Genomic DNA, 17555 nt, shown 5'->3' on the forward strand with positions numbered 1-17555 from the left:
CGGCCGCGCGCGCCGGGGCGCGGCCCAATCGCGGCTCGGCGCCGCGGTGCGGGCGGGGCGCGCGCGCGCGTGCGCGTGGCTCTCGCGAGAGCCGGCGGGTAAACAGCGTCCCCGGCAGGGGCCCGCCTGCTGCCATTGAGCGCGGGGGTGGCGCCGCGCGCGGACTGGGCGCCAGGTGAGTGTTGAGGGGGAGCGGGGACACCGAGGGCGAACGGGGAACGCTGCGCCGCTCCCGGCGGACAAGCAGCCTCGGCGCCCGGCTGCTGGAGACCGGGAATCTCCTCCGCTCTACCTTCCCTCCTGCCTCCCCCCCGCGCCGTGAGGCAGCAGGAACAGCCATCGCCGCGGAGCCTGAGGGAGGGCGGATCAGCCTGGGAGGGTTCATCCCGCTGTCTCTGAGGTGGCTCGTCCCGCTGCTCTCCACCAGGTGACTCTTGTGACTCTCCCCTGTGCCCCCGGGGGCTGAGGGACTGCCACTGACCCGGGGCTCCTTATATTCCTTAGGTTGCTAGGACTCCTTAGGCTCCATCCCTCGGCGGGTCGGGGATCCCTCGGAGGGGGGCTCGGCGGGGCTGTGCCCCGTGGTACGGAACGTGGCTCCTCCGGGCTTAAAGGATGTGCTGCCCTCTTTAAAAATAAATAGATGGAGGGACCAAATTATCCCCCGTAATGCGCTTAGGAAAGCAAACGGGACCTTCGCGAGTTTCCACTCGGGGAAGAACAAATCCCAGGCGTTTCTCCCCACCCCGAGCTAAAGGAGTTTGGGATTGGGGGCCCCTCCCTGTGGGTTTGGGGGTCCGGCTGGTGCTCTTTGTCTTTGGAGAGTTGTCATTGAATGAGAGAGAAGTGAAACGCTAAGAACTAAGAGAAGTCTCACGGGTTTTGTTTGGTTTTAATTGACCGGGAGCGTCTCGGGTGAGAATTCCAGAGTTCACACACGTGCAGCCGCTGGTTCCTCCCGCAACATCCAGACTATAAGTAAATCACCCTTGCTGGAGCTTCTCAATATAAAGCAGCGCTGAAGTTTGATTTAAAAACCAGACGAGTTTCCTGGAGGGCATTTGCTGGGGTATATTCGTGTTGTTGTTTTGCTTTTCCTTGCTCTTTGCTGGAGTTTTTGTTGCACAAGGATGCCGGGTTTGATCAGATGCGCTTGGTGGCAGCTTTTTAAAGTCACTCGAAGCACAGCGATCTTGTTTGGGAGTGTTTATAGTGCTAATAAATCTAACTAAGTTGTTGTGCCTGTTCCATGAAAGGTGGCTGGATATACAGAGAAATCTGAAAAACTGTTTTCATTCCTTATCCTTTAGGGGTGAAAAAGAATCAGCCTTGATTTGAACTGGAATAGGAGCCCATAGGCTGCTGACCTGAGGGCTGATGAGCAGTGGCCACTCTCGTTTAGTGTGAGAAACCTGTACCTGATAGAGTTGATGCAGTTTTACCTTCAGTGCTACATGTTTTCTAGCTCTTGTTAAAAAGTGTCTTGGACAGGGGAAGTCAGGTTTGCATCCCTCTCTGAAATGAACTCGTTTGTTTTTGAGGTTGTGCAAGGCATGCCGTATGTTCAATTTAAGTGTTACTATTTCACAGAGCTTAAAAAAAAAGCTAAAATTAAACTTTTATTTCTCAAACACTTCAGGGGAAAACAAACCCCTAAGGCAGTAGCTAAATAGAATTCAGAAGCAAATATTTACAGTGGGCAGGTGTCATGCTTTATTTCTTCCTGGTTTGTTTGGGTTTTTTTTTTTTCTTGCAGAAAGTTAGTCTTTCTTAAAAAAACAAACAACAAACCCACGCTGTATCATTAACATGCAGTGCACTTGGACCAGGCCCCTGTGCTGTTGATCAGGGAATGTTCCCAGGAGAACAGAAATTTTGGGTTCCTGTGAAATGATCTGTTGTGGACCTGCTTGTGTAAGGTTTTTGATCCCCCAGGGTCTGATCCACCCCGGTGGGTTGGAATGCTATGGGATGTCACCCTGGAGTTCAGTGTATCCACAGCTTCTCGTGCACGTGGGTGTGAGGTTTGCTTCCCTGTTCTCCCTCAGGAGTTCTGTGTGGCCTCCTCTGTCTTTATGCCCCTGAAGGTTGAATGGTGGGTGGAAGTTTTTAATCATTTAAGTTCCTGCTGCAGTTGGAGATCTCTTCTGAATCCTTCAGTGACCACAGGGAGCTTAGTCACTGATTTTGTCCTCTGTGTCTGTCTTGGCAATGGCTTTCTCTTATTGTCTTCTCCCTCCAAATTCAGCTTTCTCTCAGTCTGTGCTTATTCTAATTAAAATGTTCTTCTTCCCACCAAGTTTCAGCTGAGGGTTGGTTAAAAAGTGAAGCCAGTTGATAAACTCTGATATTTGTGTTCCTGGAGATGCAGGGTAGATGTGCAATGACCAGAATTGCTCCTCTGAATGCAGCATTCATCAGCACAAAGCCTGCTAAGCTGATGGTAAATGGTTTGCTTTTAGTCCCCCTGAAAGAGGCTTTATGTGTCTTAGGGTGATGGCAGTTGACATAAATCAAACATGCAATTGTCCACAAAATAATTTAATCTCCTCTTGTTGCTCAATTCAGCATCCAGCTGCACTTAGAGCAGACCTGCCACCAGTAGTAATAGCATTACTGTGGCTGGAAAACATGGGTTTGATGAATAACTGAAGTCTAATTCTTCAAGATGGGTTGATGGAGGATTTTTTGAAGTCTGGTGATTAAATAACATCTTTTGTTGCACAAAAAAAAGGTGTTACACTGAGGGAAACCCAGTCTAATGTTATGGGATGTGAACTCAGGGAATAGTTACTTAATTCCTGGTATGAATTTATGTAGTGAACTGTGTTTAAGATGGGGGACTCTGTCTTGAAGGATTAGAAATTAATTGTCAAATGCAGAAGAGTAAATTTAATACTTTGATGGATACAGAAAATCCTGTAGTCAAAAACTACAGAGTAACTTCTGGCAGTCCCACTGCTTCTGCACGGGGAAGCAACAGAAAGTTTTTCTTTAATGAAGAAAACAAAATAGGAACTAGAGGGATAAAGAAATTATCAAGGAAAACTTACTTTTCTTGTCATAAATAATTTGATCAGCATGGGAAGCATTAAAATGGGCAGCTGTCACAGTTAATACTGCCTTTTACTTGGGAAATCAGGTAATCTTGTGAGGCTTGCATTGATATCTCTCTTAGTACTCTGTAGAGATTAAAAAAGCTAAGGGAAACAGTGAATCAGGAGAGAATCATTAATCTTGAGGCTTCAAATATTTTCCAATTTCTCAGTAATTTAGGCATCAGCTTTTACTTTCTGGTTCCAAATCTACAGTTCAAACTTTATGTTGTACGTCTTTAATATTTAGACCTACAAACTTCCAATTTGTTACTGACATGTGGCTTTATGAGAGTTACAACTGATTGGAATGTGAAGGAAGCAGAGACTTGGAATTGTAATGTAATAAACTGTCTTTGGGAGGCATCTCCTGTGAGGTTTTGATTGTCTAAGGAGCAGTTGACTTTATATTTTTATTGGTAAAAAGGAGCAGTGGTTGATTAAAAAGGTAGCCTGGGTTTATGGGGTTTCACAAGAGTGAGAATGTCCTGAAGCAGTAAAAAGAGAGACAACTCTTCACCTTTTAGTAACAGGGAACAGACAATATTAAGTAAAAATTTGGCACTAGCAGATTGTGCAAACAGATGGAGTTTATCTGAGGTGGCAGAATGAATGAGAGGGAGGAAGTAAAGGGATAACTTGGATCTATATGGGAAAGGAAGGGTGTTTATTGTGTTACAACTTATATTAGCTGTGTCTCTTGTGTTCCAGACTTTGAGCCTGTGGTCACTGACATGCTGGAGAGGAGCTCCAGTCTTAGCAAAGATCTTGGCATGTTGGAATTCCTTAAATTTCCTTCCACAAAAAAACCCCTTTTTGTTATCTCTGAACAGATAAAAGGTTGTGAAACCTTTTTTCTACTGTGTGTAATAAAGACAGCTATTAACAATTCTCTGGAGTGCTGAGTGTGATGTCACATTAAGTCAGGCATCTATAAAATGTGCCAAGGTGTTTTAGCAATTAAACCTCCTTGTAGTAGAACAAAACCAAGCAGACCAACACCTGGAAAACTTCAGTCAAGTGTGGACCTTACCAGAAAGTTGTACTTGGTTGAAGGCCCTTTTTATGAGTAGAATAATTCTCATGAGAAACACAGTTGGGCTTAAATTGGGTGCAGTTAAAATGAAGATATTGGGTCATGCTGAGCCACAGGAGTTACAAAGACAGGAGTGTATGGAAGGGGGAGGGAATGACTGTCATAACTCTCATTCCCATAACTGAGGGAGCAGGGAATGAAAGTCATCACTTCAGTAAGACATGACCAGCCTAAAGCAACTTCTGAGAAGGGCAGAAACAACAAAGGGAAGGGGCTTGACAGCAGCAGCTTGTTACAGGTGGGGAGCTGTGTGTGCCTGGGGGGCCTCTCCTGGTTGTCCAAGGCTCCCTGTCACTGTCTGTGGTGCAGCAGAGTGAGAACACTTCACTAGGACACTTATGCTCTACCATGAGCTTCCTTCAGGATCACTGGGAACCCCCACAAAGGGCACATGTGGCCTCTTCCCATAAAAACTGAGAAAAAACCTTTCCTTTCAGGAAATTCCCTTTTTAAAAATTAGCCAGGCAGAAACAGCAGGCATAGACCAACAACATCAAGCTCCTTTTGTCTTGCTTTTTACATTGGAAAAGTGTTTATTCCAGACTTATTTCTTAAAATTTGTTTTAATTACATTTTACAATGAGCAGTTGCATAATGTGCTCCCTGCCCTTCCCTCTTGCTGGTGCCTTATAAGGGAGGGAACCAGAATGGCAGCCAAATATCAGCCCGATGATGAAAGAATTGTTCCACTTAAAATGTCACTAATTTTGAGCGTGCTGAGTCCTGTGTGAGAAGGAAAGCTTCTGTTAGCAGCTCCCCAGACAAGAGCATTGCCCTGCATTGTTTAAAAGGCAGTTGTTGTTTCTGAGAGTTGAAGATAACCAGATTCCTCTGCTCTGGGCTCCTTGGAGTTTGGCAGAGCAGGAAAGAAGAGCGAATTCAGTCACAAGGTGGGAATGCCTGTTCTTTTAAAACTGAATATGGAGAATGAAGCCTGTGTAGGAATAATTAAAAGTATAATTTGTTGAGCTCTAACACCTGGAAGTATGAGGGAATTTTGTGCTCACTGTGGGACGCTGGGCAATCTTACAGCTGGTGCAGACAGGTAAGAGCCAGCTGTTAAATCACATTCCTCTTTGGTGCAGTAATGGCTGTGGGTTATCAGATATTTGTACAGCAAATACTCTTGGTGAGACTGAGCAATTAAGTTTGAAAGGCTGAGAGAGCTGTGATTGTTCAACCTGGAGAAGAGAAGGCTTTGGGGTGACCTAATTGTGGCCTTCCAGGACCTGAAGGGAGTTCTACAGGAAAGATGGAGAAAGACTGTTTCCAAGGGCCTGGAGTGACAGGACAAGGGGCAATGGCTTCACACTGACAGAGAGCAGGTTTAGATTAGATATTGGGAAGAAATTCTTCCCTGGGAGGGTGGGGAGGCCCTGGCACAGGTTGCCCAGAGAAGCTGTGGCTGCCCCATCCCTGGAAGTGTCCAAGGCCAAGTTGGATGGGGCTCTGAGCACCCTGATCTAGTGGAAGGTGTCCCTGCCCATGGCAGGGCTTTGCAACTGGATGATTTTTAAGTCCCTTCCAATGAAAACCATTCCATGGTTCTGTGGAGTGAGGTTGTCTTGTGGTGCAGGCAAAACAGTTGCATGACTTGGAAAGCAGTGAAGTGCATTACAGCAAATTCTCACTTCCAGGGCAAGGTGAAAGAAAAGAATTTCATAATTTCTGGTGTCATTAACTTGCATCTTTGTCACTGAGCTTTACTGGTTTTGTTTGGGTTTGGTTTGTCCTCTGAGGAGATAAGGAGCTCAGGCTGAGCGGGTGAGTTGTTCTTTGACTGACTGGCCATATTTCACTTTTGTGAATAAAGAATGTAGATGACCATTTTATATTGAAGTGTGTTAGATGGAGGTGGATCCTCTTAGGCTTAATTATTGCGTGGAGGCTCTTTCTCTGCCCTATCTTTTCAGGAAGTTTAATTTAACAGAGAAGGGGAGCTCATATAAAATATGTATTATCTGCATCTTAGCCCACTTGTACTCTGGGTATGGGGGACCTCACTGCAGCAATTAGAAACTTTTCTTTGATTTTTTTTTTTCTCCCCTTCTTTATTTAAAAAAAAAACTAAAACAATTACGTTAAGAATACCTGGAATAATCTCCTGTAAGTTGCTTATTTTATGAGTCCTTCCAACTATAAGTTGAGTGAAGTTGAAGTCAGGCACAATGACAATAAAACTCTGTAGACCAGAGTTTGTTTTGAAGTGTTTAAAAAACCCAAAGTGCAGAATACAGGGATTTATTGTCATTTATTATATGATTTGAGAAGGAGAAGTGGAAAAACAAAACCAGTTGGTTTGGAAGGTGAAGGGAATAGAGAAGGAGATGGCTTCTTCCCCCTGTTAAATCTTTTCCCTCTCTTTTCTCCCTGTCTTTTTTTTTCAACGAGCCAGTGAAAAAGGGAAAAGAACCAAGTGGAATGCTTTAGATTTTTCAAGCTTTGCTGGCAAACCTTGAAAGAAATTGGAAAACCTTTTTAGCTTCTTTCTTATGTTACAGGTTCTTGTCCAGTAATTGTGTTTACAGGGAACATCCATCCATTCCTTCAACAGGAGGAAACACACTGAAGTCCCTGAGCCCCAGTGACCATCTCAGACATGGATATGTTGCTGGGCTCACCACTAGTGGGCATCCAAGTGGATTTAATGCATCCCAGCTCCTCCATTCAGTCAGGACTGGTGGTGCTGATATTACCGTGGGGTGACTAAAGGAGCTTCCCCCTTGATTATTAGGAGGCACCTGAGCACAACCTGCCACACTCCCTGCTCCCAGTCCAGGCTGAAAGCCTTGTCTGACAGCTGGGGTTCATTCATAACTCCAGAGTCTCAGGCTCACACTTGGATACCTTTAAGCCCCTTTTAATCCGAGAGGACACCTGATCCGTGTTAACTGTTTGCTTTTGCTCCCAGACCTTTAAGGCATTTTTGTAGTGGCACATGAAAAAGGAAAGAATAAATCCCTTTCAGCATTCAGGAAAAAGAGATGAACATTAAATCACCAAAAGCAGGAGAGAGAGTTTCTCTTGTCTGAACACCCACTGACCTCCAGCACTGATTGGAATTGCTGCTCACAGCTCGTCCTGCAGCCTTGGAGCCTGCCCAGAATGCTGCTGCCTTCACCTTCAGTCCTCATAGGATGCAAAACTCTGGCCTTTGTGAGGGTACAATGAAGAAGTTCCTATTGCCTGTTTGAACAAGCAAAATAACATAGTTCTGCTTGATAAAATAGTCTTTACAATCAAGCAACACTTAGGAAAAAACCCCAATAGCTACACATCCATTTTTTCATGAGTATTTTATATCACTTGAAATCACAGTGGAAAGTCAAAAATGAAAAAGGAAGTAATTGTGAAGTAATTGGGGGGAAAACTGTTACACTCTAATAAAGATAAGTAGTTTTAGCTCATTTTCCCTCTGCCCTTTTTGTTGAACAAGCAGCAATATTTGGAAGAATAGTTGCAGTTTTGTACAAGGTCCAGTTGCAGGCTCACATTTTAGACCCCCAGGAATGGGATGAGCAAGGGCTGCAAGAGAAGAATTCGAATGACAATTTTGGTTACACTATTTTTTGCTTAAAAAAACCCCAAACAGAAACCAAAATGGAAACCTGTTAGTGTTCTTTGCATTTTTTATCTTGTAGAAGCTCACTTTTGAAACTGGTCCTGACAGCATCTTTCTTATTTATCTGACTGTAATGTTCTTGGTGTGAGAACCACAGTGTAAATGTATTTTCTTGATTCTTTTGCCTGAGTGCTCTGAGTTGGTGGTGTCATCTTCAAAGGGCTGAGGGGATAAAAGCTTCTGTAGCCTTCCTTGGGACATTAGAGGGAGTGAATCTGCAGTTGAAGAATGTAGTTGCATGATGAGACTTTCCTCTGTCAGTGTAGAATCCAAGTGCTTTCCCTCCCTCTCTTGCCTGGCAAGGCTGGATTTTGCTGCTGAGATGTTGGTTAAGTCAGGCCCACCCACCTCCTTTCTCCTTGAATCCTAAAGTGAATCCTCTCCAGACACTGCAAACTAACAAACCACAGTGGGAGCACTGCAGGTTAAGCTCCATATTTGTCTTGGATGGAGAGTCCTGTCTGGAATATCTGAATTGGTGTCTTGGGTACAGCTTCAAGGGTGGTGATCGTTTCGTCAGCAAATCTGGTTTACAAGGTGAAATCACTTATAAAGTGGGCTCCCAGCATATATGTACATTGAGGAAGGGAAATAGGGGCATTTTCCTTGTGGAAAAGCTCTGTGTGTGCTTTTCCCTCCTGTTTTCCCTTCCTTGGCTAAATCAGGAATGGAGGTTGTGCTTGACCATGAATGCAGGATTTTTAAGGAAATAAAATTCAACCAAGGCAGCTGCACTGAGTGCATTCCAATGGCTTTCCAGATTTATGGCATCTAAATGGATATTTGCCAATGACTAATGTATGAATAAAATAAATTTCTTGCAGTTCTTGATTTCCTTTGGTACCTTAGTCAGTGTTAATTCTAAGCCAAAAGCCTCTTTTGTTGATAAATTTACAACCCATATTGAATTTGGTGGTATAATCCTAATCAACTTTGAGGGAGAATGGGCTGGGAAAGGATAGTCCAACCTCAGTTGCTGGTACCTGGGCCATTTTTTGAAATGATAACCAGAGAAGCAAGATATGAATGCACTGAGATGTTTTCCCAAGTGCTTTTTCAGTGTTGAAACATATGGTGCTCTTTGAGGTCCTGACCACGTTTGACCCTGTATTCTTCACAGTTTAGCAGCTGTTTACAAAGCATCAGAATTCTGAGGGCTTTCATCTTTGAATGAAACACATTCTTTTTGCTCAGCTCAGCATCTCTAAATTTACTGGGCAGCACCAGTCCCTAATATTAAGTGTGTTTAGATTATTATGTTGTGCCATCCAAATGCACAGAGTTCGAAGTAATTAATGTACTGATTTTTTTTCCAAAACTGTTACTCTGAACTGTGCTTGTGACAGGTGTAGCTAAAACTACTCTGTTTTCTTAAAGAGTTTAAAATATTGTTCCTTGCTTTTCTAAATTTGCATCACTTGTTTCATACCCCTTTCCTGGCAAGACACAGGGCAAATACACCTGATATTGAAATGAAGCTCAAGGTGAGCCTCTGTTTCTGTGCTAAATTTTGTTACAGAGCTGTGGAATGTTTGTTGGCTCCTGAAGGAAGTGCAGCTAGAATGTGGGATGGCAATATTCCTGTTAGATGCCCTCCTTTTGTATGGCTCTGGCATGTTGGAATTCTGCAGGTCCTGGGTTTTTGGTACTGAGCAAGTGTTGGGTTACACGTGGTGCTAAAAGAAACACCTGATTAGTTCATGTTTTGTAAAAAATGCCCTGGGATGCTTCCACCAAAGGTGCTGGGTGAAAGCAGTTGGTGTTTTGAAGGAATGTGCTATTTTGAGGGAGGATAATTCTTTTTCCCTACCTTGTTCAGCCCTTGGCCTTTAGAATGGTATCAACAAAGGAAGTGACTCTTAGAGATGCTTTTGTGATGTGGTTCCTAATTTATCGAGGGCTGGACTCAGATCCTTTGGCTCATTTCACCTAAACCACCAAAGAGCTTTTTCCAGTTACTGCCTGGACCAGCCCTTGGAGCTGAAAGATGCCATCCTTGGGTGCCAACCCTGCCTCCCAAAAATCAGAACAACTTGCACTACAAATATTTCAACATGAGAACTCAGCCTTTGAAGTTTTGGTACTTGTTTGGCAAAGGAAATCTCTCCAAAGATGTATCTTTAGCAAACACTATATATAGAGAGAGCTTCAGATCTTCATCTTTTTTGCTTTGTGTGGAGAATATTTTTACTGTCTGTGAGGTAAAAATGCCAAGATGCTCAAGCCACAGTTGGGTTCCAGTTGTCTGGAGTTTGGTGGGAGCTGTGCCTGTCCATGTTAGACAGTTCCAGGTCCTCCTCTGCTGGGGGATCCAGTTTTCAGGGATGAAGGGAGAAGGGATGGCACCTGTTTTGTTTGCTTCATTTGGCCTTTGGAGCATATTTGAATATAACACATATTTTAAGTGTAAAATCCATTTGCTGTAGGACTAATATTTCCTGAGGCTGGGTCTCTAAAAGTGCTTGAGAAACCTGTCACAGGCCAACAAAGGCTCTGGAGATGATCAGGAGAAGCAAACTGCTAAATCCAAAGACTAATTCCAGGTATTCCTATCACAGCAAAACTTGGGAATTCCCAGGCTCCTTTTGTTTTCCTGACAGTACAGTCAAGAGTCCTTTGTTTTTCTCTAGGAGAGGGTGAAGAATGTGCTCCTTCAACAGCAGCTGATCCTCTGCAGTTACACCTCTGAAAACCCCTGGGCTCAGGTCAATTGAGCCTTGTTTTTTCATTTCCTGCTGTAATTCTGGATTTTCCCAGAGTTCCTGGTGCCATTTTTAGTGTTAAAAATAGGATTCCATAAAGCATTTTTATGTTCCTTAAGTGCACACATTTTGTTTTTCCAACATGTATCTGTTGGAAGTTTTGCCAGGGAAGCAACTGTGACCTGATCTGACTGTAACACTAAACTCAAGGTAAGAGTCAGGACTAAGGCAGCAATCCCATGTCTCACTGCTTCCTTCAGGTTTTTGGCAGCTCCTGCAGGTTTCCCTTTGTGCCTCACATGCTGATGTGGTGCTGCAGAGTTAACTTACTTTCTTTTAATTGATTTTTTGGTGGCTCTGATTGGTTTTGTTGTGCCTCACTTTCCCCGTTTCTGAAATCAGATTGGAATTGTCCACATTTTTTGAGAACTGTATCTGGAGAGTATATATGGATCAACATATATGTCCAGGAAATGGCTGGATGAGGCACTTAATGCCATCGTTTAGTTGACATGGTGATGTTTGGTCAAGGGTTGGACTCGATGATCTTGGGGGTCTTTTCCAACCCTTATGATTCTGCATTACCTTGGATATATCCCTGCTACTGAATGAGTGGATTTGAAAGGGGCCTGTTCCCTACAGGCTGCTGTAGGTACTTGTAACAAGTCAGGGATCTCTGGTCCAGTCCTTCTTTTGCTCATAAACCTTCAAACTCCTCCCAGGATCGAGCTTGGCTTTATTTCCTTTCCTTTAAAGTTAGGGGTGATACATTTGCCTACTTGCATTACCAAGATCATGTGTTTTATGTTTCAGTTTAGAAAGTACCTCAAGATCTGGGCGGAAAATACTTTAAAAGGGCAAAACATCCTTTGCTTGAAGGCTGGGAGGAAGATCCCTCACCCAGGGAAGCAGGATAAAGCTGCAGCTCCAGCTCACTGGAAGATGAAGATCCTTTCTGGCACTATTAACATGAGGAGGAATAACCCAGAGGGGAGGAAAGCAGCTTGAGGCTTGGGAGCAACCCCAGGAGACCTTTGGAGCCCTGGGCATGCTGGGAAGAGGGAGGGCACACCTTTCCTTCTAGGGGCTGCCAGCAGCTTCCCTGTGCTTTCAGGATTTGCTGGAATTTCCATAATTTATTTTGTAAAGTTTTACTCGAGGGGATACCAAACAAAAAAGAGAAAAAAAAGCAGCCTGGCCTCCAGATCTTGTTCTACCCCTGAGTTCTCATCTTAGATCTGGGGAGAGTAATGAAATTTTTATTATGGATCTAGGCTAGGGAAGTAGGGCTCAGTATCCATGGGGCATAATCTGGGGAGTAAAAAGTGATAGTTTTTCACAGGTCTTTCTCACTGCTTCTAAAATTTGGGATTTCACTTGGTTTTCTTTCTGTAAATGCGTGCAGTTAAAATGTGTTTTAAGGCTCTGCTGAAGCAATAATTAATCATCTGAGGAATCACAGATGTAAATGTTTTTGATTCTGTGCTAACACTACATTATTAGACTGCCTTCTCTTTATTTTTTTGGTGATCTGTATTTCCAGGAGTGAAGAGAACAGAGCAGAGCAGCTGCTTCCCAGTGATTTGTGGAGTTGAGAGGTATTCCCTCCTTACCCTGTGTTACATCCATGTGACAAACTGCATTCCTGATACTGTGTGGCTCATCTGGGAAAGTGTCAAACTTTTCCAAGGTTAGCTGTTTATCAGAGCTTTAAAAGGCAGCTGATTAATGATATTTGCATATGAGCAGCAGAATGTGCAAACACAGGCTGGGGAGTCATTCCAAGGAATTCTTTCAGCTGGACTCACAGAGCAGCATTTCACTCCGGCTGCTCAGCTTGGAAACACTGTCACCAAACTTGGCCTCTTGCAGTGGGTTAATATTTCATTGTCCTTCCTATTGTTCTTCCCCATAAATTTTCCTCCTGTTTCTGAAATCTGAGATTTCAACCCTGTCCTTGGAACCGGGAAAACCATCTCATTGCTTATCTTGCCACACGCCCTCCCAAATCCACAACACACAGGCCAATGTCTGCACTCACCAACTGGGCAGCTCAGGCAAGGCAAAGAAGTGGCCACATGTCTCATAGTTTTGGGTTAAATGATGAATTTTCAGAGTGAATTAATAATTTTTGAATACTTAAGACCACAGTCCATCATACACATGAACTCCTCAAGCTCCTACCATGACCTGCTGGCTCCAGGGATGATGTTTATTTTCTTGTAGGCACACCCTAAGTACATTTTTGCCTTTTTTTTCCCCTCTGTAGGGTTTGTTTTTGCACATGGGGAAATAAAATAGACTCCAGATCATCTGTTCCTTAATGCAGTTTCCTGTGTTGTAGCCAAAGAGCATCTTTCCTCTGGGCATACATCATCTCAAAATATTCAGGACTTCAGCTCTTGCATCATTGGCCAGAAATTTCAGAGAGTTTTAGTTTGCAGGAAGGTTTCTCCACCTCAAGTCACCACTAGAGGTTGTGTTTGGGATACCTGAGCTGGTAACTCTGCTGGGAGAGTCATTGAGTGGGATGAGAGGAGATGGATTAAGGAATGAGTGAGAAATTTGAGTGAGCCCTAAAGTGGGTGTTCCTGGTGTGTCACTGTAGATCAGGAATTGCTGTTCATCATGATCAGCCATTCCCATGAAAATCAAGTGGACTGTGTTGTGTTGTTGCAGCTGAGTTTACCGGACTCACCTTTATTAGGAAAACTGCTGGAGTGCCTGGCCAGGACTGGAGGGATCAGCTACGTGGAGAGGAAGGGACCTGTCTTTCCAAGAAGTAATTGCAGACCTGCAGTGGCAAGTCCTTGAAGCAGGACTTGGCAGCAGTGTCTGTCCTTTCAGTGTGAGGGCCTTGAGCATGGGGCCCATCCCCATAAGGAAATGTTCATGTTAAATAATATTTCTCAAGTGGAAATGACCTCATTCTTCCTATTTGGATTTTTCTCTGGTTGCTATTTATGGGAAATATCTGCTTGTGTCCAGCTTGTCAGGCAGTTCAGGGGGCTGCCTGAAGGACTTGTTTATTTACCACTCCACCAGGCTCTGTCTTTGCACTGAGCTGATGTTTCCTCAGGTTTCCTGCAGGGAACTCCACTTGTGTTTATCTCCACTTGACAGATAAAGGAATGGAGGTACAATGGACTTGGTCACCTCACAGGGCACTCGGGACACCTTGAAAAGGAGCAGTGAGAGGCACTCTGCAGGAACATGAGTGGGGCTTCTCCTTGGAATGAGGTGACCTGTGTTCCATGAAGAGCCCTTCTTACTGCTGATCCTACTCCTTTTCCCGGTCAAGAGAGTGCTTAGCCCTCAGGACATGCTCCAAGGCTATTCTGAAGGCTTCCTTGGTGGGAAAGGTTTGCTCCTAGAGAATTTTCTGTTCTTCTTGCCATAATCCATTTCACCTTGAAAGCACAGGAAACTGGGCTTTTTAAGATTTATTTGGTTTTAATGTGAAAATTTTCCCCTTCTGACATGTTTAACATCCAGGCCCTAATATCTCAGAGAAACTTCAGCAGATCTCTTCTGCTCCTTTTTCCTCTCACTTTCTCTTGCCTCTGAATGTAGCCAGAGCTTTTCCCCACACCCTATTTTGCCTCTCTTGTCCTTTAACTAGGAAACCAGATAATAGAATCAAATATCTGAGCCTTATTTAAAGGAAAACACCACCCATTCCGAGTCCAAGAATTACCTTTCACTGGGAAATATCCTTCACAAACGTTATCATCTATCCCCTATGTGCAAGACTTTTATTTCCTTTTCCTTCCTTGCCTTTCTCTTATCTTCCTAGAAGGGTGAACGTGGGATTGTGTAGGAGGGATCATAACAAAGCATTCCTGGTCACCCTTCAGCCCCAGAGGAGAAGAGCAGTTGGGGCATTAAGGAAAGGTTGCAGGAAGACTGGGATTTCACAAAGGCTCTGCCTCTGGAAGAGCTGTTTTCCTCTATAGCTAAACCTCCAAATTTCAGAGGGATAAGGCCCAAGGTGGTCTGCTTTGTGTGCCAACAGCTGTCTACTTCTCCAGAAATCACATTAAAGGAATGAGCTGTTGGACTGGGATTTGACCAGGCAAACATCTGCTCTCCAGTGCTGCATATGCTGACAACATGCACTACCTGCTTTTAGGGATTTGTAGGGCCAGAGGGATCTGTTGTGTTCATTAACCCTGACCAGAGGCACTGCACAGGCCATGGCAGGTCATTGGTGTTCTGCAGCTCATTTAGCAACTCAGCTCCTTTGCTGGCACAGACTTATCGTGTGTAATTACTTAATTTGATTGATGGGATCTAAAAAGAGCCTGGCAAGAGTCAGGGATTCGAACACACATCAGTGGAAAAGGAAAAGCAGTCTTGGTGCTCCCTTCTCCTCCAGCATTCTTCAATGCACGAGTCCCTCCTAGTTCCTAAAGGTCCTGCTTTCCCAGGCTCCTTGGAAAACAGAAGAGCTTTAGAGCATGCCTAAAATTTGAGAGTTTTTTGGATCAAAGCCAAAACTGTGTTGCAGTTTCATTGACACTTTTAAATAGGAGATGCATCGGAAGCTCCTTCTCTTATACTTTACTTCTGTCCTGAGTTGTGTCTCTTGGCCATGAAAGACGCAGAGAAATCCATGTTCCTTTTGGACAGTTGTACGTATTTTGGAGTGGGACATCTTTTTTGTTGGACCTGAGCAGAACTTTATCCAGCTGAGGAGGAAGCAGATTTTTGATCACTGACCTCGCTCTGTTTGTAGTTATTTCATGGTCTAAAACATTGCAGCAAAATATTTAGCTGGATTTTTTTTTATGCCACTGAATTCAGCAGATATTAAAACAGTGTTTTCTGATGCCTGGCTGCAAGTACCTGCTCAAAGCTGTGAAAATGCTTGAGTGCACAGGAATGCAATTACTCCAGTACATAGAAGGGCTTCCTGTTTTTAGACACTTGTGAGAGGACAAAGATTTGCAGCTCTGTGAGACTTGGGGAGAGCCAAGAGAAAGGGACAGACACAGGAGAGCTGGAACAAAGCTATGAAATCCTGTTTCACTTGGCTTTCCAGGAAGCTGCTGCTTTCTCTTGTCCCCAGGAAATTCAAATGCATCAACTCAGATTCCACGGTAAATCCTAGAAGAGAGGAATGGGACTGCATGTCTGGTTCCCTCATCATGTCTTGTGCTTCAGGGTGTTGTCCTGAGCTGACCTCCCATGTGGAGCACTCCCTGGAGGACAGCAGTGTGTGGATACACCAGCACCTCTGTTCCCTTTCCATTCCCAACTCTAACCCTCCATCCTTGCTGATGAAGCAGAAGTACAACCACTCCATCCCCTTTCCTCATGAGGTGGATGAGGAGTCCTTCCTTGCAGCCACATACAGTGAAGCAGTTTGAGAGGGTACTTCTAAACCCCAAATGATTGTCTTAAAAAGTCAAAAATCAAATTATTTGAAAGAACTGAGCTCATGAAGTTTTTGGTGTGTCATCAAACACTGAGTGTTCTGAGTACAGAGTGTCTGCAAATGTGCTCCTAACTTTGGGACAGACTGTTGATAGAGCATGAAAAGTGTCATTGTATGGCCAAAGCTTCAGCAAGTGGATCTGACATGGAAGTGACTTTATTAGTGGGTTCGTGTTTCCAAACTTTAGATGACCAGTCTCCCATTGTTTGGGAAAGCCGAGGTTAAGCCGTTGGGATCAAAAGTTTCTTGCTGCTTGAAGTGCATAAAAGATTAACTCTAAAAGGAAATAAATTTAGTGTATAGCTATATCTAGTTTATATATATATATATTCCCATATATATTTTTGTGTATCCATGCATAGTTTCCCCCTTTTCCTGTCAGGGAAGTGAATTTGTGTTCACTGCTTGTCGAAAGTGGCAGAGAACTGAATTCTGGCCCCATCCGTAGGAGAGCCGTGTTGAATAGCAGGAAGTCCTGGAGTGCAGTACAACTCCAATATTCAGTTTTTATTCCATATTAGGAAATATTTCCTTATCATTACTGTGGGTGTGCTGGAATGATTTCCCAGATTAGTTTCTGGGAGCCAAATTAGGATGAGGAGGTGCCGTCACTTAGTCCTCGCTTTCGGAAAACTCCCTGGGAAGGAAGGAACAGGTTCAGCTTTGGGAAGAGTGGCCCTTGTCAGTCCAGGCAGGTGAAAGCAGCCTCACCTAAGCCATTTTAAAGGAATTAATTTCATCCTGGTTCCTCAGTCTGGGCTGTGCAGCTCCTCATGCTGGCACAAACCATGGAGCGGCAGCGGGAGGGAAACAAACAGATGGTTTGATGGAAAACAGGATGACTCCTTTCAGTTCTGGCTCATTCCAGCTTGGAGTGTGTGCACAGCATGGCCTGGGCTGGGAGGGGCTGCTGGTGTTTCTCAGAGGGACTTTTTGCCTTATCTAATCAGAGCCCCACGTTGACATTTTGAGGTAATTATAGGTGTAGGAGTCTTCTCCAAGGTATTGCTTTATTTTGAAAGCATCTTTTTTGGGTGCATTAAGGTCTTCCTAATTCTTAATTAAGAGTTTAGGGTCTCTGGGCCTCGTTGTCCCGTGCATCTCTGTGGTGTCACCACCATCACCGTGGCTGCAACATTTTCATCCTGGGCCCTGAGTGTCTGTGAACTTCTCCAGGTTTTCCCACAGCCGTGGGAATTGGAGACTGGGAGTGTCCCCTGGGTTCGGTTTAGCACGTCATGGAGCACTTGCTGCTTTTAGCTGGGACTATAATGGGTGGCTCACCCAGACACTCCATGGGGAAAGCAGGAATGACTTAAAATGGCCAAAACATTTGAGCATCTTTTGCTTTTAAATAGCAAAGCCTGTTCTGACAGGGCTAATTTTACTTGTTTCTTAGTGCTGCTTTAAATAGAACAAATATAATTCATCCTGTAGCTTTAGAGTAGCAAAACTTACTCAAAGAGAATGTTGGGGAGTGTCAGTGATGTCTTGTTGCAGTTTTATTTAATTTTTCCCTCTCAGTGGGGACTGTTGTAAAAACTGGAGGGTGTCAGAGTATAGCACTGAAGAAGAAGAATCTCTATGTGAAGTATCTGCT

The 17555-nt window shown here is 44.1% G+C and overlaps 1 protein-coding gene across 3 annotated transcripts in view; it reads left to right on the forward strand.

Moving 5' to 3' along the window:
- The first annotated feature begins 103 nt into the window (after window positions 1-103).
- STK38L (serine/threonine kinase 38 like) overlaps window positions 104-17555 on the forward strand; it is a 44320-nt gene continuing 26868 nt past the window's right edge. Inside the window, exons 1-2 of one of the 3 annotated variants that reach the window (XM_027660811.1) lie at window positions 128-175; window positions 12059-12113. The gene's annotated coding sequence lies outside the window, so the exon portion shown is untranslated. Of the gene's footprint in view, window positions 176-263; window positions 428-12058; window positions 12114-17555 lie in introns of those variants that run through there. The other 2 variants (XM_027660810.1, XM_027660812.1) reach the window with 2 other exon arrangements.

This window comes from Corapipo altera, unplaced genomic scaffold (genome assembly GCF_003945725.1).
Source record: "Corapipo altera isolate COAL_440 unplaced genomic scaffold, ASM394572v1 239, whole genome shotgun sequence".
NCBI lineage: Eukaryota > Metazoa > Chordata > Aves > Passeriformes > Pipridae > Corapipo > Corapipo altera.